Here is a 25,967-nt window from a genome sequence, read left to right on the forward strand (position 1 = left end):
GGCCTGCACCGTGGGTGCAAGGCCCTATTGTTTTTGCTTCGTTTATTATTATTATTCGAAATGAATCGCATTTTTGAAGGCCTAAACATGCTCAAAAACTCATTAAATTTTACACGCGCGTCAGAAGTGGTGAAAATGTACATGTGGTATAGGTGTCAGAAGTGGGCGTGTAGAAATGGCTCGATAGCGCCACCTGCAAAATTTCAAGAGAACAGCCCCCCCGCTACGAAAAACATACAGATACGAAATTTAGTAGGATCATCTATCACCCCAAGACCTACAAAAAAGTATCTTGGAACTAAGCTCTAAACCCCACAGGAAGTCAGCCATTTTGAATTTTCTCTGTCATTTTTTGACATTTCCGTCGTACTTTAACGAACTCCTCTCAGAGATTTAATCCGATGATCATTATATTTGGTCAGTATCATCTAAAGGCCTTTGCGATGTTAAATTGCGGAGCTTTTGACTTTTTGTTGGAGGGTGTGTCTGTGGCAGCCTGACAAATTTCAGCGTTTTCGCCATGAAACAGGAAGTTGTTCTAACTCAGGCATACAATGTTTAATCTGCCCCAGTGCTTTAAGTGGCCCAAAAGAGGTGCCGGTACTCTATTTTTTTTTTTTTTTGCTGACTCGACTCCTATATTGAAGGGGTTTTATATTTAGCAGTCAACAGACGACCTTGTAAAAAATAATTAATCCTTTTATAAATTTGTGGATTTGCTTGAGCTAGAAATAGCTATTGAACATAAATAAAATGTGCAAAAAGATTTTGAAAAAATACCATTAGAAAGAACTACTGAAGAAAGAGTTTTTGAACATAAATAAAATGTGCAAAAGGTAGATATGTGAGTAAAATTTTCAGCATGGTTAAATGCTAAAACTAGTGGTTCAGATAGAAAAAGCTTGAAAAAAAACTTTAAAATGACACCAAGACCATGCCTATGGGGTCAAGAATAACAAAATACTGGCCATTTGAAACTCTAATTAAAGTCATTTATTTTGTCCCATTGTTTTCCATTTTGCGGGTGGTAAAACTACTGTGCACGTCGTTCAAATTCATTGAAATTTCGTTTACTTTTAGTTTAGCAATTAACCTAAATGTATATTACAATTTCAAGAATGTTTGCTGCACATCGCCTGAGGAAATCCGAAGTTGCGTCGAGGGGAACCAAACTGACAGCTTTATCACGTACCTACAAGGCTTGCGTCTGACCTGCAGCTATCATTCTGGCTTGGTGGGATGTCAGCGAGTCCTCTGATTCTGAGGGCGTTCTTTTCCTGCTCAGAGTCTAAAACAAGGAGGGCATATTACGTGTTCATTGTATTTTCATTTTTACCGAGCAGCTATGGTTGCGCGTTTCACACACAAACACACACCTCTCCAGAGCACGTTGACACTGACTGAAGGACGCATGCGCTTTTAACTTGTAAACGCAAGGGTGTATGGGTAATGTAGTCTCTGCTCTCGGTGGAACGAATTAGGAAGCGTACATTAAGGGCGCTCTGAAAAGCGGCAGCGCAGCCAAATTATTAAATTAAACCTCTGATTTTTAAACAGATGAGCGTTCCGGTACGCTAAAAGCACGTTCTGGGCGCACGTAGAGGTGGTGGTACGCTCAAGAGCTATTTTTAGAAGTGGCGGTACTGAGTACCGGGGCGTTCCGGCCCACTTAAAGCACTGATCTGCCCCACGCTTCACATGTTTGATAAGGGTCTTGGCCTGAAAACATTTCAATTGCAAAATTCAGCTTCAGTCATAGCGCCACCTAGAGGTAGGAGAAAATACCATGTTTTACGCTGGGATTTCCTGCTCTTAGAGATTTAATCAAATCATCATCATATCTGGTCAGACTGATCTTAAGCCCTTTGCGATGATAAATTGCGAAGATCTTGACTTTTCGTTGAAGGGCGTGTCTGTGGCGGCCTGGCAAAGTGTGATGTTTCGCCATGAAACAGGAAGCTGTTTAATTCAGGCATACATTGTCCGATCTGCCCCCGACATCACACGTTTGATTAGGGTCCCGGCCTGAACACATCAACATGGCATAATTCAGTAACAGTCATAGCGCCACCTAGAGGCAGCAGGAAATGCCATGTTTAATGCCGTGACTTACTGCTCTTAGAGATTTAACCATATCAACATCATATTTCATCAGTCTAATCTCAAGACCTTGTGTAATGATAAATAGCAACAACCTTGAATTTTCGTTAAAGGAGGTGTCCGTTGTGGCCTCGCAAAGTATCGCTAAATGAATCGCATTTTTGACAGCCTAAACGAGCTCAAAAAGTCATGAAACGTTGCACACGTGTCAAAGGTGGCAAATGTTTTCATATGATATAGGCTTCAGAACTTGTGGTGTTAAAATGGGTCTATAGCGCCACCTACCAAAATTCAATAGAGCAGCCCCCCGCTACGTTAATCATACAGATACAAAATGCGGTAGGATCATGTATCACCTCAAGACCTACAAAACAGTCTCTTGGAGCAAAGCTCTAAACCCCACAGGAAGTCAGCCATTTTTAATTTTCTCTGTAATTTGAGTGCAAATTTAGCCATTTCTTGCCTTCGTATTTTAACGAACTCCTCCTATGAATTTAACCAGATAATCATCATATTTGGTGTGTGTCATCTAAAGGGCTTTGCAATGCTAAATTGCGGAGATCTTGACATTTCAATGGAGGGTGTGTCAACTCATCATCATAATTGGTCAGCAGTGTTGTGTGTAACGCGTTACAAAGAACTAAACAAGAGTTGGACAAACTTGTCGCTTCATTCATCGTCGATGAAATGTTGCCCATCAATACTGTCGAATCTCCCACTTTCAGAAAGATACTTAGCAAAATACCTATAACCGGAGACAGGCGCCCATGGTCAGATCGTAGGACTTTCACGGCTATCTGGACGAATGTTATCTAAAAATGGAGATTGAATTAAAGAAAACGTTCGAGAGTTTGCAGTATGTTTCCACCACTGCAGATATATGGAGTAGCCATAACCGAAGCTTTCTGGGAATCACTGTGCACTGGATTAACCCTCGCAACTTAAACCGTGAGAAAGCTGCCATCGCATGCAATAGAATAAAGGGCAGGCATACATATGATGTCATAGGCTCCGAAATGGAACAGATTCACTTAGCGTTTGGCCTTTCACATAGGATCACCACCACCGTTACAGACAACGGGTCAAATTTTGTTAAAGCTTTTAAAATGTATGCACCCACTGAGCCTGACGATGAGGAGGATGAAGAGCAAGTTGAGCAGGGTGTAGTTTTCACAGATGTGGAAGAGTTGCTTGGGACTACAGAAGGACAGTTTTCTCTTCCTCCTCATTTTAGATGTGCTTCGCATACGCTCAATTTGATCTCGTGCAATGACATCGACAAATGGCTGTCATCAAACACCGACTCAAAATCTGTGTACAGGAGTGCAACGGCGAAGTGTGCTGCTCTTTGGACAAAGGCAAGCCGTTCTACCGTAGCCTCTGAGATTGTCGATGAAATCTGTGGGAAAAAAATTATCGTGCCTACATCCACAAGGTGGAATTCCTTCCACGATGCCTTGTCCCTTATCAGTGTCATCCCGGCCCAAGATTTGAATACGCTTTGTACTAGACTGGACATCAGAGGCCCGACAGAGCGCGAACATCTATTCCTAAAGGAATACTGCAGTGTTTTGAAACCGATGACAGTAGCACTGGATATCTTGCAGGGCGAAGATAACTGCTACTATGGTAGTCTTCTACCAACCCTGGAGACCCTGATGTCAAGGACGCTCGCACTCCAAAATGGACTGTCAAAGATGACAGCAGACCTACCGGGTGTAATTGTACAGGTAAGCCAATTCTTAATAGCCTATTTGATAGTTAGCTATAGGCCTACGTGTTGTATCCTCATAGTCATAAAAAACGATTTAGTTTCATATATTTGTTTAAATAGATGAAATATATATAGGCTATTTTATTTGAATAAAGTGTAAAGCATATAGGCTAAGATCATAAATTTGCGCAATGTATTGGGAGACAAATGGAGTGGGCAGACATGATTTTGACCACTTTATTGAGTTGTTTTTTGTATAAAGCCTTTCTTTAAAGTGAATTTCGTTTTGTATTAATTTTATCTTAATTTTAATCAATGTTTTATCAACCAATTGCCTGCATTTAATAAATAAGAAATAAATAAAAGAAAACGATTTAGTTTCATATTTATGTTTAAATAAAATAAATAAAAAATATCATCTATGTTAATTATATGAAAAGTGTAAAGCATGAGTAAGATCATTTTGCGCACTATATCGGGAGACAAATGGAGTGGGTAGATATGATTTTGACCACTTTATTTAGTTTGTTTTTGTAGAAAGCCTTTCTTTAAAGTGAATTTCGTTTTGTATTAATTGTATCTTAATTTTAATCAATGTTTTATCAACCAATTGACTGAATTAAATAAATAAGAAAGAAGCTAAATATTGCATGCAATATAATCATCACATGAAGGCACCGATGTGAATGGAGTCTCCGATAAGCTACTTTCCTCTCACAGACTCGAGAAATGTATAGAAAGCTTGAAATGTGTACTTTTGAGAAAAAAATATATATATTTTGTTTAAAATCTCTCTTTTTTTCTCCTACTCTTTTTTCTACCTTGATAGAGTAAGTCGTATGTCTGAAAACTAAGCTTATCTTTATAATTTTGTTCTAGGCTATCAAGACGCGGTTTGCACCGGTGTTGGAGAGCAGGGAAGCTTTATTGGCTGCCTTGACGTTGCCGAAATTTAAAGTTCGGTGTATTGGGGGTGCGGAGAGAAGCGGCGCGTGCGCTGCTCATCGCTGAGTGTCGCACTCTACCCCATAATACAGAGCCGACTGAGAATAAAAACAGAGAAGTTGCCGCACACAGCAGCGCCAATGAAAAGGACTTTTTCTCTTTTAATGAGGAGGAGGAAGACGCAATGGCCTTTAGTGCAGACTCAGAGGTACTTGAGTACATGAGATCAGGCTCTGAGTTAGAAGTTCTCAACCGTTTCCCCCGAGTAAAAGCTGTGTTCATGAAATACAACACTGCCACACCATCCAGTGCACCGGTGGAAAGGCTGTTCAGCCTGGGAGGTCTTGTGCTTACCCCCAGAAGAAACAGACTTTCAGATAAACGTTTTGAGAGACTGCTCCTGATGAGGTATAATCACCTATTTTGTGCTGATGTGGAATAGGTTGCCTGCCTATAGACAACTCAAGCTCCTCTTTTCTATCCACCCATCATACTACACTCTAAAAAACGTTGGGTTGTTTTTTCAACCCAACTGCTGGGTTGAGCCAGTTGGGTTATTTTGTTGGGTTGTTTTATCAGTGTTGGGTAGTTTTTGTGTAACCCAACTTGTTGGGTTATATGTTGGGTAATTTTGAAGCAGAGCCAACTTAATAGATATAGCTGTTCCTCAATATTACTTTCTCTAGTCCACAAAATGTATTTTAAACATAAATTCAGGCGAGAATATTATGTATTATGTTCAAATTTGCAGTCGGTTTGTAAAGTGAACGCCAATTTTAAAGTTTAATTTAAAAAATTCGGAATGTTACCGGCCACCGTTACCGGCCACCGGGTGTCAGTGTTGTTCTTCCCCAGAGAGAACTTCTCCCTTCCCCCACACAAACGCGTCAGACTCCAGTCACAGCTACAAACACGCTACCTGACGCGGGAATTTTACCATCACCTCGATTCATGAGCGGTTTTTCATCGACTTATCTTTGATTTATTTGAAGGAAAAGGTTTGTATCATTGTTTTTAATCATTTAAACTATTTCTGAATGCAAAAGTATGCAAATTGATGGTTCACAAGACATAACTCTTATTAAAAGTTTTATTAGCTTCCGTTGGCTAGTCTAATGCCCAGTAAATCTATATGCTTGCTTTTAAATGATTTAAATATTTCGTTTGATCAAACGTATTATGAAATATGTCTAAAACATGGCTTTTAATAATTTTAGAAACGTTAGAATGTAAGTTAACGTATTCTAATGGTTTAGAAATTCAGTTTAAAACAGATAACGTTAATATGAGGAAGACACGTGTACGTTTTAAATAAATAATCGTTTGTTGTAAAAGTTGAAATCAAACTGATGCTTTTAATATCATGTTTAGATCATGAAACTTTAGCCTTGAGTTCACAGACAGGGTCACATATTGTGAACTCTCATTTGGTCTGTGTAAGTTACAGACATTTTTGTCTTCTTCAAATGTTTTTGATGATGCCCACTTAAATCACAGTTTGGCTCTTTTCCTCAGACCCTGATGGATAAAAGATGGATATTTTTTTCCTGGAGAAGCTAAAACAATGTCACTTTGAGGTTCTGATACCAGCCTTTACAAAGTTATTTACAGGTAACATGAAAATGCACTTGTTTTTTATTATTTAAAGTGATATGTTGATAATACAATGAGGCATATCAAAGCATTTCTTTATTAAGAATCCCTACTTATTTTGCTGTGAGTATGTCATTTTCAAAAGTGGTATGTAAGGTTGCACGATTAAAGGAATAGTTCACCCAAAAGTTATATTAAACTCATGATTTACTCACCCCCAAGCCATTCGAGATGCATATGTCCATCATTTTTTAGACGAACACATTTTGAGATATTTTAGAAAATGTCTTAGATCTTTCAGTTAATCAAATGTAATGTTACAGGGTCCACTCCTTCACATCCAAAAAATGTGCATCCATCCTTCACAAAAGAAATCCAAATGGCTCCACGATGATAAACAAAGGTCTTCTGAGGGTAATCTGTGCCGTTTTTTTGTAGAAATTTCAATATTTAAACTTTATAAACAAAAATAACTAGCTTTCAGTAATACCGCCATCTTAGACTCCTCTGTATTCAGGACTAGGGGTGTGACGGTTATTATATAACCGTGAGACCGACGGTTATAGTTGAACCCCGTCATTAGAACTCTATAACCGACAAAACCGTGTTATTAAAATATTAAAAAATATATATCATAAAGAATGTTTAAATACTAATTAAAACAATTGTCAACAGTCTGTGTTACACGCCCCACCATGTTATCACGTCACGCAATGAAAAATACAGAGCGGAGCAGACACTGACAACGCGCTGACATACAGGAGAGACCAGGGGCCCGTTTCAATACGGAGGTTCAACCAACTCTGATTTTAAACTTTAACTCTGAGTTGGTTTACTCTGAGATGGTAAACTCTGAGTTTTCAGTTACAGAAAAGCTGATCTGAGTTAGTTCAATCGACTCTGAGTAGGTTGACTCTGAGTTAAGCGCGTGCACAGCCACAATGAAAAGCCATCATCAATGGAGCTCAGATATTACGATTTACCATGGCAACAGCACGTGACAAAGAGGTCTTAATCCTTCTTAATACTAAAACTGAAAGTGTTACTGCAAGTGTACAGCAACTACGAGCATATATTTTAAAGAAAGGAGTTGTTGTTGTAAATTGCTACTCTAGTACATGCGTACATTTAATTTTTCATCACAGTTAAAATATCAGAAGTAAATAAACTGAGGACTGTACATTATTATATTCATTTACATGCACATGCAATCCCATGGACAAAAAGATGACAGCAGTTCAGCTAAAATAAAATTAAGCATAATACTTTGTCATATAAGGCTACGAACTTTACAAATGTTTGTCATGAATAAAACAAAAATTCGCCCAGCCGGGATTCGAACTCCGAACGCCGATTGTACGTCTGGCCCAACTATCACACAGCACTATCCACTAGACCATACGTAAGAAATGTCAAGGCAACTGTATAAATGTAAGAGCACCACAAAGACTGATATTAGTCATATAATGATATTTATATATCTAAAATGACTGCAAAAAATAATAATTGCACTCACATAAATGTAAGCGGATATGACAAAAAACACTCGGGGTCTCAAAATCATCTCGGGACATAAATTTAACTTTCTACAAATGAATGCAACATCATCATCTACAAGATTCTCTATAAAAGTACATGACATTTTAGTCACTAAGACGAGCTATGCACCTAAGTATATCATATTAGCTTTACAAGTCATTTCAATTTACTGTTTTAATTTTTTTTAGTTGAAAGTTTAGTGTAATATATAAAAATATAAAGTCGTAAGTTAAAATGGTTTGCACTGGCAATTTAATTATAACTTAAAGACAGCTAAAAAAAATGTTACAGTGTAGATGATAAAAATGTGCACAATGAATGAATGTACTAAAGCAACTAACAAGATTAAACACCGCTACTCCTTTAAAAATGGGGAGGAGACCACAAGAAACTCAGAGTTTACAGGATAAAACCTGCTCCCGACCAGGTTAGGTTCAGAGAGTATGTTACTCCGGAAACAGACTCTGAGTATAAGTTACCTCTCCTTCTGAAACAGGCTTGACTTACCCCGCTGTCTCAGGTTTAACCTACCTCCCTTTTTGAAACGGAAAACTCAGAGTTTCCCTTATTTCAGGGTTAACAAACTCAGAGTTTTCACTTAACCACCTTTCTGAAACGGGCCCCTGGGCACTTTTTGGTTACTTTGAGATTAAACATATTAAACAAAGTCTCACCTTTCAAATCATCTCTTCCTTCTATTTAATTTATAGAATCAAATTAACATGAATGACCATAAGATGTTTTAACCGCGGAAAGGCTCCGTCCCGCTTTTCAAGTTCAAATCCTCCCATGTTAATTTACTAACTCTCCTGAAAGCACATTCACTGCTAGTTGTCTTGCTGTTAATTGTAAATAAACGTAGAACAAGTAGCCAGTCAGTGTCTAGCTTATTCAAATGCTGGTTTCACATCGCAAGCATGAGCACTGAGCAGCGCGTATGCGGAGAGCGTTTGCCGCGCGTGGCCATTGTGCTTTTACACCGGCTGCGTTTGCAGCGCATACATTTGACTCACGTCATAACCATCATCACCAATTCTGAAACCGGCACAGCCCTATTCAGGACAGCTCTCATCTTGAATGCGGACGCGACCAAGATGGCCCCATTAGCAGAAGCTAGTTATTTTTGTTATATTTCTACAACAACACTGCACGGATTACCCTCAGAAGGCCTTTGTTTATTATCGTGGAGCCATGTGTATTTATTTTGTTAAGATTGGATGCAAATTTTTTTGGACTTGACGGACGTGGACCCCATAACTTTACATTTGATTAATTTAAAGATGTAAAACATTTTCTAAAATAACTGAAAATGTGGTGTTCTGAAAAATGATGGACATATGCATCTTGGATGGCTTGGAGGTGAGTAATCATGGGTTTAATATCATTTTTTGCTCAACTATCTCTTAAATTGTATAAAATTGTCAAGCCCATCTCATCGGTAAAGCCGGTTCTGTGATTAGAAGTAAATTGCCAACATCTGAAAACAGGTAAAGCACCATTTACTACACGCAGCCGTAGTTCACTGACAAGCCAGCCCATATAGCATTCATTATCGCATTAATTTACATTAAAGTTTTATTGAAATAGAATCCATGATTTGTCATTTTCAGAGTTCACAAGACTTCTCTGTGTTATTTCCTGACCATGCCGAAAAGCTATTTGAAACTTGGGCACTGCATTTTACAGACAGAATCCTGCAACTTCCCAGCCAAGAACCAGGAGCATCAACAAATCACCTACAGGTACACTTGGGAATACAATAGTTGTTTGCTGAGTATTATGACAGTAAAATTACTAATTTAACTAAAACATTTTTCTCTACAGAACCCCATGATGATATTCCAACTCCTGTCTACAAAAGTGGGAAGAAAATCTTAAGTCTATGTAAGTAATGGAAGTATTGCACACTTTGCTTTGCAAGCAACCTAAAACATTTAATATTTTGTTTGTGAACTAGCAAGAATACATGTTTACAAGTAGGAATAGAGTTAAAACTCGGACAAGAAAAATTGTCTTTTACTCGCAACTCTAAAACATTAACTTTAGGGACAAACGTTAAAGGAATAGTCTACTCATTTTCAATATTAAACTATGTAATTACCTTAACTAAGAATTTTTGATACATCCCTCTATCATCTGTGTGCATGCACGTAAGCGCTGGAGCGCGCTGCGACACTTAGATAGCATTTAGCTTAGCCCCATTCATTCAATGGTACCAATCAGAGACAAAGTTAGAAGTGACCAAACACATCAACGCCTGAAAAGTCCGCTCCCCTTTTCCCTCTCATAATGGGAGAGGGTGGGTGTTACTGCGCCGAGTCGAAGTACTCCCAAAAGTGCTATTACGCCATAAAATATAGTTCCTCTTTTAAATCCGCTTAGAAAAGCGCTACATTTTATTTGTACCACCAAACTTGATTGTACAACCCAACTTGTTGGGTTAAAATAACCCAGTCTTGGGTTGGTCCATATTTAACCCAACGTTGGGTTGCAAAACAACCCAAGTTGGGTTAATTTTAACCCAACGTTTTTTAGAGTGTATGAAGTTGGGCCGGCATATTCTGTTAACATATCCTTTTTAATTCTGAGGCTAGTCATGCTTTAAGTTGTGCTTGATTTTATTTTGGCTAGAATGTATTTACCTCTAAGCTGTATTATGCTATTTTATTTCATCAACATCAAGCCATTTTTAAGTTATCTTTTTCTGTTGGATTTAGATGAGGCATGCACGTTTTATTTTGAGACATATGACCCTTTTTGAGGTTACCATGTTGTTCCTAAGGAGCTTATTGATACTGTTTTTTTTATATATATAATAAAGAGCACAAAAGAAATACCTGTTTTATTTTGAGACATATGACCCGTTTTGAGGTTACCATGTTGTTCCTAAGGAGCTTATTGATACTGGGTTTTTTTTATAATAAAGAGCACAAAAGAAATACCTGTTATGTCCTCCTTGGTATAATTTTATGGCATACACATTTAGGAACAGATATTTGGTTCTGCCCAAAATCAAGCAACATAAAAGTAGCGTAAAAGTAACGAGTAACGTAAAAAGTTACTTTTCAAAGGGGGCAACTAAGTAAAGTAACTGATTACTTTTTAAAAAAGTAACGAGTTACGAGCAAACACTACTTTTTAAAAGTAACTTCCCCAACACTGTTGGTCAGACTGATCTTAGAGACTTTTAAATGGTACATTGCAAAGATCTTGAATTTTTGTAAAAGGGCGTGTCCGTGGCAGCCTGGCAAAGTTTAATGTTTCACCATGAAAAAGCTGTTGTAACTTAGGCATACAATGTCTGACCTATCCCAGACTTCACATCAATGCGACATTGAATTAAGGCAATTTTGAGGGTGAAAGGGGGTCAAACACAGTATTAATATGGTGTTCATAATAATCCTTTAGGTGAGTGTATGTGTATATACATACATTTTTGTTCTTGCAACTTGTTTTTGTGGAGCAGGGGCCTCATTTATCAAGCGTGCGTACGAACAGAAATGTGCGTAAAGTGTGAAAAGTTTTATGCAAAGTGTGGAATTCATCAAATTGCACTTATACGTTGAAATGTGTGTAAAAATATGCACACCTCAGAGTGTGCTTACGCACAGAATCTAGTGGTAGAAGAGCAAATACTACACAGAATCATCCCCAGTGTGTAAAGAAGTGTGTATTTATTATCCACAAGCAGGTGTTAAAAACTATTAGTGTTAATATATTAACAGTACACCAGTGTTGAAGTCGTCAAATTAGTGTCTACCCCTATAAAAGAGAGCTCAGCCTCAGACAAATGCTTGATCAAGTGCAATGGCTTATCTTGTGTTATTGGAAGACTTGACAAATCATCCATTCCGCCAGGAGCGCGTTTTATTTCTGTCGTTGTCTGTCCTCCTCCAGTTGCACTGATTTCAATGACACACTTTTTTTGGCTGATAATTTAATGTCAAACCACTTTTTTATTTCTGAAAGTGTTCTCTCCTCATACCCAACAGAATTAACCGCACTGGTAACATGTTCCCATGCAGATTTGTCTTTTGTTAGCCATTCCTCCCGCACTAAGTGAACCAAACAGTACTGTATGTGTTATTGAGATTCAGCCTCATCCACATGTAAATCAATTTCTTTGTCTGTAAAGTATTTTTTCCGCACTCTTTGCCATTATTGCAGTGAGGGAAAAAGCACAACCACGTGACTTATAAAGGGAGGTGTTGTCACTATTTATGGTTCATTGGAGGCGTTTCGGAATGCAAATGACCATGAACATGCACGAGCAAAGTGCTTAACAACACATGGGATTTATCATCAAGCATTACTTCTTAATGTGCGTACAAACCACGTGCGCAGGTTTGATAAATCCCGATTTTTTTTGTACGTACGCACATACAAAATTTCATTCGTAGTACAAAATATAGAACATTTTCAAAGATGTTACCCTGTCTTTTTCCTGTGACAAAAAAATGACAGTAACTAAATACATTTATTTTTCATATTTTCACATTTCTTTATTTCAATACAATTTTATTTACATAGTGCTTTCACAATTGTTTAATTGTTTCAAAGCAGCTTTACATTAATAGATATATGAAAAAACACAGAAAAATCATAATAACATAAACAGCAGAATACAGCGGTTAAGATTAACCACACTAGCGTGTAGGGCTGGGCGATATATATATCGGGGGATTTTCATGCGTGTTTCATCAGTAAAGCCGGTTTCTTGATAAGAAGTAAATCGCCATCAGCTGCTTTCAGATGGAGTGGCATTTACTACACAGAGCCGTAGTTTGGTGACAATCAGGGCAATTTTGCATTATTTATCGAAGACGTATCGCCTGCGATAATTAATGCAAAAAATTCTAAGTTTATTTATCAATAATGTAGATGTTGCATTGGCTGTGGGTTTAAAAAAAGAGCAACTGCTGCCAGAAATTATCTGTACAATCAATCAGTTTAGAGGCATCACTCCTGCCAGGACATCATATGAAGATGCAGGACCACCACCTGTATTTTTTTATTCTGTTCTTTGGGTTACTGTTATAAACAGACAAAACAGCATTTAACTGTTTTTAAAAGAGACTTAAAGTACTTTAGGAGTATCAAAGGTTAATGAAGCGGTGAGTCAAAAAAAAATCAATTTTAACTTGATAATTTGTTATATAAGAGATCATCATACTTAAATGAACATTCTGCAAGTTACAGAACTGAAAACGTCCTTGTTACTAAAATATAACAGTTTTTGGCACCAAGAAAACGGTCAGTTCAGAAATGTTCTGAAATGTTACGTCGGATTAGAATTTAAACATCTCCTCCAAACCCAAAAGACAACGACCACTTTTGTAGCCCTGCCCACAGCTTCGCGTGACACACAAGTGGGCCAGGGGCAAAGAAAACATGCATTGTCTCAACAATCAGTAAACATTTCTTTAAAGATTACCAAATGTAACCAAAATTACTTTTTAAATACATTTTTCTGAGAGACTTATTTTGACGTGGTGATCTGTTATTCACGAGTTCACACTTACAAATAATTCTGAACAGGGTTATTAATATGCGTATTTGGCGTGCTGTCCGAGGAGAGGGCTCCGAGCTTGTTAATGGCCTGAGCCTGGAGCGCCTCCTGGCGGAGGAGAGGGTTCCGGGCTTGGCCTTAGGCCCGAACCCAGAATAATCCCCCCTGTTCTGGTTAGTAGGGTGACTAGGCAAATCGTGCGGAGAAGGGGAGGTGGAGGGATGCTGAAACTATCAATGAATGAGGGTGAGTTGATTTTCAGTCTATATAGGTTTCTGTTGATGCCGATCAGGTGAAGACCTGATTGCTGACTGTCGACAGGTGGTCATAGTTACAAGGTAATTAGGTTGATTATTTGAACGTGCTCCTCCCGAAAATTGTGAAAATTAGGGCTTCTGCGGGAGCAGAGGAAACATCACTGCTGTGGCAGTGGAGAATTTGTGAAATGTAGGGCTCCTGCGGGAGCAAAGAGACAGTACTGTGATGGCGGTAGAGATTAGTGGAAAGCAGGGCTCCTGCGGGAGCAGAGGAAATGGCACCACTGTGAAAATAGGGTTCCTGCGAGGGCAGGGGAAACATCACTGCTGCGGCAGTGGAGGAAAATTGTGGAAAGCAGGGCTCCTGCGGGAGCAGAGGAAACATCACTGCTGTGGCAGTGGAGGTTAGTGAAAGCGGTGCTCCTGCGGAGCAGAGGAAACAACATTGCTGCGGAGGTGAAGAGACAGGCATCTGCAGGAGGCAGGGGAAACATCACTGCTGTGGCAGTGGAAACGGGCTCCTGCGGGAGCAGAGGGAAACATCACTGCGATGGCAGTGGAGGTTAGTGAAAGCAGGGCTCCTGCGGGAGCAGAGGAAACAACACCGCTGCGGCGGTGGAAAACAGGGTTCCTGCGGGAGCAGGGGAAACGTCACTGCTGCGGCAGTGGAGAGTAGGGCTTCTGCGGAAGCATGGGAAACATCACTGCTATTGCAGTGGGGATTAGTAAAAGCAGGGCTCCTGCGGGAGCAGAGAAAAAGACACCGCTGCAGCAATGGAGAACAGATCTCCTGCGGGAAATAGTAAACACACCACTACTGCGGCAGTGGATTTTAGTAAAAAGCTGGCTCCTGCGGGAGCAGAGGGAAAATCAAAGCTGTGGCACTGGAGAGAGTCTTATAGTTTGTGTTGTCCTGGAGCTGGTGGGATCCGCTGATGAAGGTTTGTTGGGTTTCTCTGATGTGGGAGCGGTTTGATGTGAGAGCAGAGGAAAACATCACTGCTGTGGCGGTGGAGAAATTGTGGAAGGGAGGGCTCCTGCGGGAGCAAAGGGAAACCACTTCCATTGCAGTGGAGGTTAGTAGAGTGCAGGGAAAAAAGGGGGGGGGCACCTGCGGGAGCAGAGGAAACATCACTGCTGCGGCAGTGGATAAAGTCTAATAGTTTATGTGGTCTTGGAGCTGGTGGGATGGAGCTGGTGGGATCCGCTGATGAAGATTCGTTGAGCTTCTCTGATGTTGGAGCGATTCAATCGAATGTAGGTTTTGGAGAAGAGGTCTGCTGGGAAGCCAGATAGGAGTAGGACAGATTTAAGATGTTTTGGAACCGGAAGCGTGTAACCCGGCGATTTGAGTCATCTGTGAAGAGTGGGTTTGATGTGGATCTAGCCTGGGAGTCGCTGGAATGTAGATATGCTAGGAGAGTCTGGTATGGTAGAATTGGTCTTTGGAAGTTGAAGATGTAAATGGTAGGGATGCTCCGATCAATGCTGATCTCCACTAATAATACGTGGCCGATCACTATTCTGAATCGGACAGCCGATCTTATTACAGCTATTTCCTGTACTACGGCTTTCGATCAGTAAGTCCTTATCGATCTAAAATCACTGTTAGTTTGAGTCGTTTATAACATGCATTTGAAAAAGCAACACTTGTCAAACATAATTATTAAATATATTCTTTATTATCATGAAAATACCTGAAAAGGTTTGAAGAACAGCAATATAAATATATCCTTCAGCCATTTCATGGAGCTGCGTGTCATCACAGTTGAGTGTGTATTGTTCTTCGTCTACAGCGCATTTTGAGTTTCTGCACGAGAGCGCCCCCTGGCTTTTGGATGTAGCGGCATTTCACCGTAATTCATTGAGAAACATAGCAAGCATTATCGGCCAATCGATCGGAGCATCTCTAGTAAATGGAATGGCCTTTTCTCATTTGGTCTGTCTTGCTTTGTTTGATGGAATAAGAGATGGTATCGTTGTCCAGAAGTGATAGATCTGAAACTGTTGGGTGATTATTTGGATTGAAGTTGCAAGTGATGGCCAGAATGAACATTGCGTAGAGTATGAGGGTAGTGTTAGTGGAGTGGAAATCTCGACAAAGGGTGGAGATGCATATGGTGAGTATTTCTAAGGTTACTGGCTGTCTTGCATCAGGACGGGTGGGTTCTTTGGATTCCTAACGAGCGTGGATGCCTGGGTGCTAGTTATTACTGGAGAGGGTGAGCCGAAAAAGAAGTTAGGTATCCTTTAATGGAGCTGGCTTTGAGGTTCTTGTGGTGATTGAGGTATGATATGAATGAGATGGTGAGCAGGGACAAAATCAGGAAAAACAGGGTGTAAGAAGAGTAGAAGGGCTTGAAGCTCTTTCAAGGGGTTGGGTAGGTTTGAAGGATTCTGGGGGATACAGCTTGGAGGATGGTATCTAAAGAGGCATTTGAGGTGGGGGTTTCAAGTGAAGATGCACTGGTTCCAATTTCCTTGGCTAATTCAGAATTTCAGTTTTACTTTAATTGTGACATGCTGATTCATGCTTTGGCCGATTCCAATTTTATTTCTAAGAACTATGATTGATGGCAATAGGCTACAAACAAAATCCGCTTCTTTAATAGAACATTATTTATCAATAAATAATTTATTTAAAATTGCACTTTCATCCATGTTGAAATAAATTACATGATCTTTTATTTGAAAAGATCTCAAATAAAGTGCTCTTAAGTTTAGTCAGGCTCAGTGACGTTATTTATCAGCCGCATTAAATGTCCAAATATGGCTGTGGTTAGAAGTATAGTTCCTAGTTAGTATAACATGTAGACTTGGGTAGATCATGCTTTTAAACAAATAAGAAAGCAGCATGCAGTGATTTCTATAACCGTAATCTAAATATAAACAAAGTCTGATTCATGTCTTTTAGGTTGTAAACAGAATTGAAGCGCTGTTTTTGGAAAACAGCGCAGAACTACGAGCTTTAAGACCCTGGGGAATCCCTGAAATGAGTGACGTAGAAGGAAACTTGCGAATAAAAGACGAATCTTGGATTTAAACAACAGAGAACTAAACCGTGACAACAAAAGCTTTAGATGTGATGTATGTAGTTTACAGCAATAAGAGGAAATTAAATCGATCTGAACAGATTATTTTGTCTTGACATCATTTACTTTAGTGTTGAGCCAACATAGTTCAGCGACGGATGTGCGACAACGTTGCTATGTTTTCGGGAAATAGTCATGACAAGCCAGCTGGCCTCTCTAACTATGCACGGTATGGTGGTTTAGCAGCGCGTTACGCCGTTGCTCGGGAAAAGCACCCCTGAGTAGGGTACGCACACGAGCCAGCGGAACAACATCAATGTGTCACCTGCAGATGCGGGCAGGAATCAATATGGGCTCGGGTTGTGTTCCTTATGTAAAAACGATCGCGTTTCCCAGTATGGAATTAATGTAGCTGTTGGATAACAGGGGCTGCTTCCACTGCCAGTGTGCATGTGGCTTTGAAATTATTTCTTGCGCAACTGGCAACATGATGTAAGTTACAAATTAATGTGTGCTGTGTATGTATGTCATACCGGTTTGATTTATAATTATGAGAAAACAAGGGGGAAAAGGTAGGGGCGTCTGGGCATGCGCTGCTAGCGGAGGCAGCCTCGTGCTCGAGCCCGATGGTGGAGCCGGTGCCCACAGACAGGGGAAAGGGTTAGAAATTAGACGGAAAGGTTTGTGAAAGCAGGGCTATAACACCGCTGGCGAAAACATGCTTGAGCTGGATGGGAAACCTGTATCGTTGGGACGTGTTGGATCGTGCAGTGCATGGCAGGCTGCTTTGCGGCAATCTTCGGAGCGAAAAAATTACTGAGTCTTGGCGGCAGAATCTTGATCAAAACCTGGACAGGCTGAAGGCCTGCTGGTCCGGTCTGACGAAACCGCTCTTGCGAGGATGGAAAACCTTTTGGTGAGTAGAAATGTAGCTTTGTGATCTTTCCTTGTTTAGTTTGTGACTTTGCGGCTGGGTGTGGATTTTGTAGATGGAAGAGTTGGTTGGAGAGAGATGTGAAGATTGTGGAACTTCTTAGAAAAGATGTTGGCGTTGGTTGATGTTTGTCTTAAGTTTAAGCAATGTTCAATTCATGCTGAAACTATCAAGGAATGAGGGTGAGTTGATTTTCAGTCTATATAGGTTTCTGTTGATGCCGATCAGGTGAAGACCTGATTGCTGACTGTCGACTGCTGGTCATAGTTACAAGGTAATTAGGTTGATTATTTGAACGTGCTCCTCCCGAACTTTGTTAATAAAACATCATTAGGTACCAGGGGTGGAACCTCACCTTCACTGTTATGGGAAACTGGTAAAGCCGTAATCCGAGGGAAAATTATATCATACTCTTCATATAGGACAAAACAGCAACAACAATTGGAAATACATTAGAACAAAAAATCAAACTCTTAACAAATCAAAAATCTCACCATCCCAGTGAAACAAAACAGAAGGAATTAAAAGAACTCAAAATATAAATTGATGATATCATACAGAAAAGAACACAATTTCAAATTCAGCATCTGGAATATAATGGTTTTCAATACAATAACAAAGCAAACAGTAAATACCTAGCAAATCTACTCCAATACAAGAAAGAGAAATCAATCATCCCAGCCATCTTTGACACCACAGGAAATATTAACCAAAACCCACAGGATATAAATAATATATTTAGAAATTTCTACAGCAATCTCTATTCCCCCCCTCACCAAACTACTCAATCAGAAATCGACAATTTTTGAACAGCCTGACATTGCCAAAATTAACTTTAGAACAAACCAACATTCTAGACGCACCCCTAATCATTAACGAACTTACTAAAGCACTCAATAAAATTCCTAGCAATAAATCTCCCGGGCCAGATGGATTACCAGCTGAATTTTACAGACACTTTTGGGACATATTATCACCACTATTTAACAGAGTAATTAAAGAAATAAAAAAGTCATCCACCATACCCACACACATGAATACAGCAGCCATGACATTACTACTAAAACCCAACAAAGATCCATCTTATCCCTCAAGCTACCGACCTCTCTCATTATTAAATACTGATTTGAAAATTATCACCAAAGCATTAGCAACCAGAATAGAAACTAGAGTTATTCCGATTCCGATACCAGTATCGGAAATGCGGCCGATACCACAAAAAATTCTGCCATCGGAATCGGCGAGTACTTGAACCCATGTACCGATCCAATACAATTTTCTTAATAAACCTAGTTATGCCCATTATAGCTAACACTAAAGCTAACGCTGCAAAGCGAAACTCATTTCTTCTTCGCTGCTCTGAATGCAAACACCAGGAAGTTACCACACGCGTGACGCAACCATTGTTTACTTAGAGCGGTGAAGGAATGAGAGCATGCTGCCGTATGTCCGCTGTTTGTAAGTATTTCAGACTAATAAAACATCGACATGTCTCAACGGAATCCGCGCCCGCAGATTTCCACGGAGAACTCCGCAGATTTAATGCCCGTGATTGACAAGCACACATACCCCGCGCTTGAGATTTGAGATGTCATTGACAACAAGCACACATACCCTCATGCGTTTGTGAGCAGCATTGACAAGTACATGAACCCTGCACGTGCTGTTTGCTGTGATTGTTTTTAATGATAAGAGTATGAACCGTTTGATATATGATATGAAATAAAACTTACCACTGAGTTTAACCGCAAATCTTACTTGTCTCTGTTCTCTATGTGACGCGAAAGTCAGCATACATCATCATTTCAAATCAGTTTACAAGACTGCTCTTGTTATGTTTAATATAAAGTTTATATTGCGTTGTAAAAATGATGAAATTATCTTCATACGTGCTTAATTCATAATAAGAACATAGTAACACAAGCTTTTATTTTGCTATAATATATATTAACAATAATATATGTCATTTTAGGCTACAAACTATAATTCTATCTTCACAAGCACATTATCTGGTTCATGTTGGTCCAGTTTGATTCAGAGGACTCATTGGTTTCCTGTATTCATTTTAATTGTAAGCCTTTAAAAAGTAATTATTTTAGATGCAGTTTTGTACTATTTAATAGCTTAAATTCTTTAATTTAATACCATCCTGAAGAATTCCACAGATTTTTCCAATTATTCTAAAACTAAAACAGCCCTTCAGTTTACAGTGTTAGATTTGTGGCTGATTTTCTCATAAGAAAAATAAATATTACTGTTAAATGTCTTTCAGATAATAAAAATACTGTAGTTCACTGTATGTATTTGTTAATGTTTTATACAGGAATAAGTCTGAAGCACACCATAAAACAGTTATATCCATTCATACAGGGCTAGTAGTATGTACAGCTGTATATTATACAGAGACACACACAGGTATCGGATCGGTACTCGGTATCGGCCGATACCCTGAGCCCAGGTATCGGAATCGGTATCGGGAAGAGAAAAATGGTATCGGAACATCTCTATTAATAATAATAATAATATATAAAATAATAACACAGTACGGTCTGTACTGCTCACGATACCACTGAGCATGGGCACATGACGTTAGTAGTGGGGCGTGATCAAAGGAGCAGCAGCTCATAAATATGTAATGACTAGCTCAAAACGGCACAATCTGAACTGCCCTGAAACAGAGGCTCCTAGAGATGGATAACAATCTTTTCCTACAAGCTATTTCCAGCAAACAACTTTTGAAACATGCTTTATGGAACTCATACACCTATATAACTTGTGGAAAAGCAGTCATAATATGGGCACTTTAAAAGCACCATTAATATTGGATCTGACAGAAATGGCACAGCAGTATTATGTGAGTTTCACTATTGCTTTTGTTAGAGATCGCTTGATGTGTCCTGATTGTAACATCCGTGTCAAAACATGTATGTTTAACTTTTTTAATTTACTAAAAACATTAAACGACTACAAAAGGTGCAACACTTAACAGTACAACTGTAATATAATGATAGGAATATACAAAGTTAGTGATAAGGAAGGACTTCCAGCCGCAATTCGATTCTGATGTCCGCTTGCTGTGTTGTATACGGTAATTTAGTCAAGTTGCGATAAAGACTTACCAGCTGCGGTTTAGATTCTGATAAGGGATGTCAATTTTTTGCATTTCCCATATTCGATGAATAATCGTTAAAGCGTAACTAAACCCCTGGTCAGAGCCTGACTCCCCCCACTGGCAATATTTGAAAAATGCAAGAAAAGTGGGCAGATCCCAACGGAGATAGACGGGATGAACTAAGCTCATACCGAGTGTGTGGTGAGATCATAACAAGGGCGTGGTGAGCTTGAACTTGCTTACGTCACGAGGTATTTTTGGACCCAACATCCAATAGGAAAATTCAACTGAAGTAGCCACCGTTCAACCTGAAGAGGGCAGCACTCTGACGTTTTTACATTATATATTGTAGTATTTATATCCAAATGTCAAAAAACTCACTAAAATCAATAAACAGCACTAATAAAGCATCATTCTTACAGATCATTAACTAAAAACAGTTGGTTTAGGGTTTTAGTTACTAATTACTTCTTACAAATAGTAACTAAGTTAGTAAATACGTTACATTATTATAAAAGTAATTAATTACCAGGAAAAGTAATTACTGCGTTACTTAAACAATTCTAATATTTCAAATAACTTAAATGCCCCTTACAAAATTAAATATGTTAAATGACTAAAATGGATACTAAAGAGAAATCACTAATTTTGTGGCAGCATGTGACGTGAGGTGCTTTATTAGATCAGAATTTGCCACAGATGTGGAGAGACTTTTTCGTCATGGGCGCAAGTTGCACATTACACAAACATTCTTGCCTTTCACCTCAACAATGGAAAAGTAGTCCTTTATACTTTGTGTTTGTGACCGCTACCTTTTAGCCTGTTGTACTTGCCATCGCCCTGTCGGCGGTGTTTTCGGAGTTATTGATGCGCAATGACCGGGCTGCATGTCAGTGTTTGAGATGGGGCACAGCAGCAGCACCGCTGCTTGTTGAGAAGAGAAAACAACGCGTATTTTCATGTCAGTCTACCAAAGTCTCCAACCACGCCAGAAAAGATAGCTAGATTTGTCCTATAAAGTTGCTAAAGTGATAGAAAGTTGCTAAATCTAGCGACAAAGTGACAAAGTCGCTCAAACTTTTTTACACTGCTTGCTCGGACTCGGGCTGTGCGAGTGTGCGTGTCTGTTTGTGAACTCTCCCTCTGGTTGGCTAACGATGGAAATTAAGCCAATCATCATCAGCTATGTGGTTCTCCCACCCCCTCTAACACACACACACCAATCATCATCAGTTATGTTTCTCACAACACACACACACACACAAGAGAAAAACAGTGTTTGGCTGAGAGAGAGAGCGTACGCGGGTGAAAATCACTAGAGTTAGATCAATTTTAGTAACGCGCAGCATTTTAATGTCAGTAACGATAACGGGGTTATAACGGTGGAAACAGTAATTTATTTGATTACTCGTTACTGAAAAAAAGAACGCAGTTACTAACGCCAATTACTTATAACGCCGTTATTTCCATCACTGATAGCCAATGACATAAAATTGTGCGTAAAAACGCCAGCTTCCTCACGCAAAATAAAAGATTTTGTTTTGTCTAAATAGCATGCTAGTGGGATTGTAAAATGAGTCAATGTAGTTTAAGTGCCCATATTATGGCGGCTTTTCCACAAGTTAAATAGGTGTATGAGTTCCATAAAACATGTTTCAGAAGTTGTTTACTCGAAATAGCTTGTAGGAAAATATTCTTACCCATCTCTAGTAGCCTCTGTGTCAGTGCTTTTCAGATTGTGCCGTTTTGAGGTGGTCATTACCAATTTATAAGCTGCTGCTCCTTTGGCCACGCCCCACTACTAACGTCATGTGCGCACGGGCAATGGTATTGTGTGAGCAGTACAGACCTTATACTGTGTATTATATATTATATGTTATTATTATTAATGGTTTATGTATTATTATGCCAACAGACAAATCAAACAAAAAAGTATCACTGATAAGTACACTCCAGAAGAAGAAACTCATTACACATAATGATTGGCTTCGAGTGTAAATTGTGATGTGATGTAGCAGTCTCAACAATACACTCATTTTGCCCTGGACAACGCTAACATATTCACGTTTATAAATAGGGATGTCCCGATCAGGTTTTTTTGCCCTCGAGTCCGAGTCATTTGATTTTGAGTATCTGCCGATAACGAGTCCCGATCCGATACTTCTATAATACATAAACAAAGAATAAAGAAGAGCGAAAAACAGATACAGGATGTTCCTTATGTCAAGCCGCATGCATTGCTGTTTCTGTGTGAAGTCAAAAGGGTCTAACTCTGTGCCTGCTCATAACTATTGATGTGTTAAAAAATAATGAGAATATAGTATATATGTTCAGGGGTTAAATTGGGGTTTGTTTTGTGGGGATGCTCTTTTAGGAGAGAGGGTTCGAGGGGTAACATGTTTCATCCTGATGACAGCAAAGCCACTGGTGTGTATCAATGACATTTTGGACCTCTGATAGGATTTTACAAGTTTCAGTTTTAAAGCTGTGCCACAGGTTGAACCAAACTTTAAAACCTGAACTTTAATTTATGCAAATCTAGTCTGACACCCAATATGCATTTGTTGCACATGTCATTATGCACAATTGATCAAACTTTGAAGGAAGTTTTAAGACTCAACCTCCTTGACTAATTCTAGGCATAAGACAGACTACCCAAAAAGACTCAATTAACAAGAAAAACAACATAGCCTACTTATTCAGCAATAGGCTATATCTTATAAATCAGTTATTTAAACAATCACTATAGTTAGGTCTTAATTGATTTGTATAATCAAAATACATTATTTTATAAAACTATACAATAAGTTGTATCCAGTTATCTAGTTAACATATTGTAATAAGATGAATGACATGGCTATACATACTTTAATACTTTGTTTCTAGACTTCTATTAAGAAGTATCTCTCATCTCTACAATGTGTAATGTGATCCTCCTGCGCGAAAGCGCGTTCTTGAGGTTCTGAGTGAGACACGGAGCTGCATACTGATGTAGATTAACTGAGCACATAGTGCAAAAACGATCGACGCGTCGTTTAAATGAGCGGTAAAAACCCGGTTTTGTCGCACATGCACGAGTGTGTGAAGCCTGAAAATACTTCATTATTCGCGTCACTTCACACGCACCAGCGCGTACACTGGCGCGGAGCAGAGCGAGACCTTCAGTATGTGTGCGGTCCTGGCCCAATTTAAACCCTGCATATGTATCCGAGTCCTGATCAGAAGGTAACGTCCGATTCCGATCGAGTCTGAAACCACGTGATCGGGGCCGATTTCCGATCACGTGATCGGATCGGGACATCCCTATTTATAAAACATTTTCAAACACATTATTTTCGCAAATTACAGAAATTTAGACCCGGCGAGGGATGTATACTGCTTGTGGACACCATGCTAATTGCTAGAAGCTAGCGGGAGGTGCAGACCGCATCTTGGAAAAGTGATAGAGACTCAGGATAGGCTCGTCGAAAGGCCCGGTCGGTAAGGCCCGGTCTTGGTTAGTTTGGCAAAACACTATTACTTAGTCAGTAGTTAGTTCATGTAGAATTGTAAAATAAAGCAATTCAATATTTCTTATAACTTTCGAAAAAGTAGTGGTTTTCCCTTGCAGGGGAAACCACGCTGCAAACCAACTAGCATAGCGGTTTGCCACCTCGTCGTTCTCAATGGCAAATGACTGGTAAAACACACACGCTTGACGCGCACCAATTTGTGGGTGGGATTACGGTTTTTTAACGCTGCTAACAATATCTATATAGCCTACTGTCTACAAAGATTAATAATAGTATTAACATTACTATACATCGTCTAAAAGGTCTAACAGTTACGGGTTTAGTTAGCATCAGTGTGTGTGGTCTCTGTTTTAAGATACAGATTCTCTAGCATCATGAATGTAGTATTTTGTGACAGAAGTCCAGATGACAACATGCAAAATATAAACGGGACTTCTTACCTTTGTGTTGATGTAACGATCGCAAATTAAATCCAGTCTGTTTTAGATGTGTGAATAACCCATGAAAACCGTCTAATAGAATACATTAAATTACTATTTTTGTCCACAAATGCGTATATAGATATATAGCCTGCTGTTTACATCAGATTTTGCATGAACGTCTTGAAATAGAATATAATATACAATCTGAGGACTATTTAAGTCATAACACTGTATATGACATGAGATTACACTTTAGGTTCCGGTAAACATAAACACGCATACATAAACTTTAGACCTGTTTGACTTTATGAGGCGCTGTAAGAATTGACAGCCAGATTTCAAAATCATACGGTGGAGTTTGCTTTTAAATCACTCTCACTAAACTTTTGACGTCATCTGGCTGTCGGTTCTTGTTGCGCCGCATGAAGTCGAACAAGCCTGAAGTTTTTTTAAACTAGGCAGGAGTATAATACATAATATACAAACAGCGCTGTCAGGAATCGTGACGTCATTTGACTTGCTCTTTCCTCCCAAGACTTTATGTAAAATATTGATAGGCAGAATGTATAGCCAATAAGATAACAAATCCAATGATCTTTGTGTGATGTTTTATTTCCTGGTGTGGAAACTGCATTTTATATGCTAACATAAGGATAAATAATAATAAGAACAATCGTGTATGCATGTAAACAAAATCATTTTTTATTTTATTTCCGTAAGACACGATAACAATATGTAGGATATCAGCGAAGTGACTGCTCTAGCTACCTGGTGGGTGGAGACGTGGGTTGTGGGTTGGGAGGCGAGAATATTCAAATGGAATGTGACGACAAGGCTAGCGACGTCACAACAGAGCTGATTTTGAATCCGCAAAAATCTGAGACTCAAGGCAGAGGACATTCAGAAACCTGTATCTCACTCAAATATTTATGCGTGTGGAAGCACCAGAAACAAAAGAACGGCCCACCAAACCCAGAAAAAGTGTTTGTTTTTTCATAATATGGGCACTTTAATGTTTTGATAAAAATCATCAATTTAATCTCGTAATGAAATATAATGACAAATAGACACAGTATAACTCCGCCTCATATGGGCTCTGTGCACAGTGGCATGAAAGTCCGTGCGTCCATGACAAAATAAAAGTTTCATTATCATCCACTGTTTTTTTCTAGTTGTTCACCTCGTTGATGCACCGTTTGTTGTAATTATATCCAAGAAGCACACGGAGGGCACTTTTCCTGTCGTCTCCTCAGACCTGCGGGGTACTTTCAGCAAAGATGCTTTTATTATGATTAGAT

General features: G+C 39.2%; 1 protein-coding gene and 1 long non-coding RNA gene across 2 annotated transcripts in view; one reads left to right on the plus strand and one right to left on the minus strand.

Annotated features, from left to right (window-relative positions):
• The window catches only part of LOC129451970 (plakophilin-4), a 224,146-nt gene that overhangs the window by 161,131 nt on the left and 37,048 nt on the right, over positions 1-25,967 (minus strand). The gene's annotated exons all lie outside the window — the stretch shown is intronic.
• LOC129434494 (uncharacterized) lies at positions 3,891-10,991 on the plus strand. Its single transcript, XR_012358209.1, has 4 exons — positions 3,891-5,757; positions 6,275-6,370; positions 9,502-9,633; positions 9,716-10,991. It is a non-coding gene; the product is annotated as an uncharacterized lncRNA (long non-coding RNA).

Source organism: Misgurnus anguillicaudatus, chromosome 17 (genome assembly GCF_027580225.2).
Source record: "Misgurnus anguillicaudatus chromosome 17, ASM2758022v2, whole genome shotgun sequence".
NCBI classification, from domain to species: domain Eukaryota; kingdom Metazoa; phylum Chordata; class Actinopteri; order Cypriniformes; family Cobitidae; genus Misgurnus; species Misgurnus anguillicaudatus.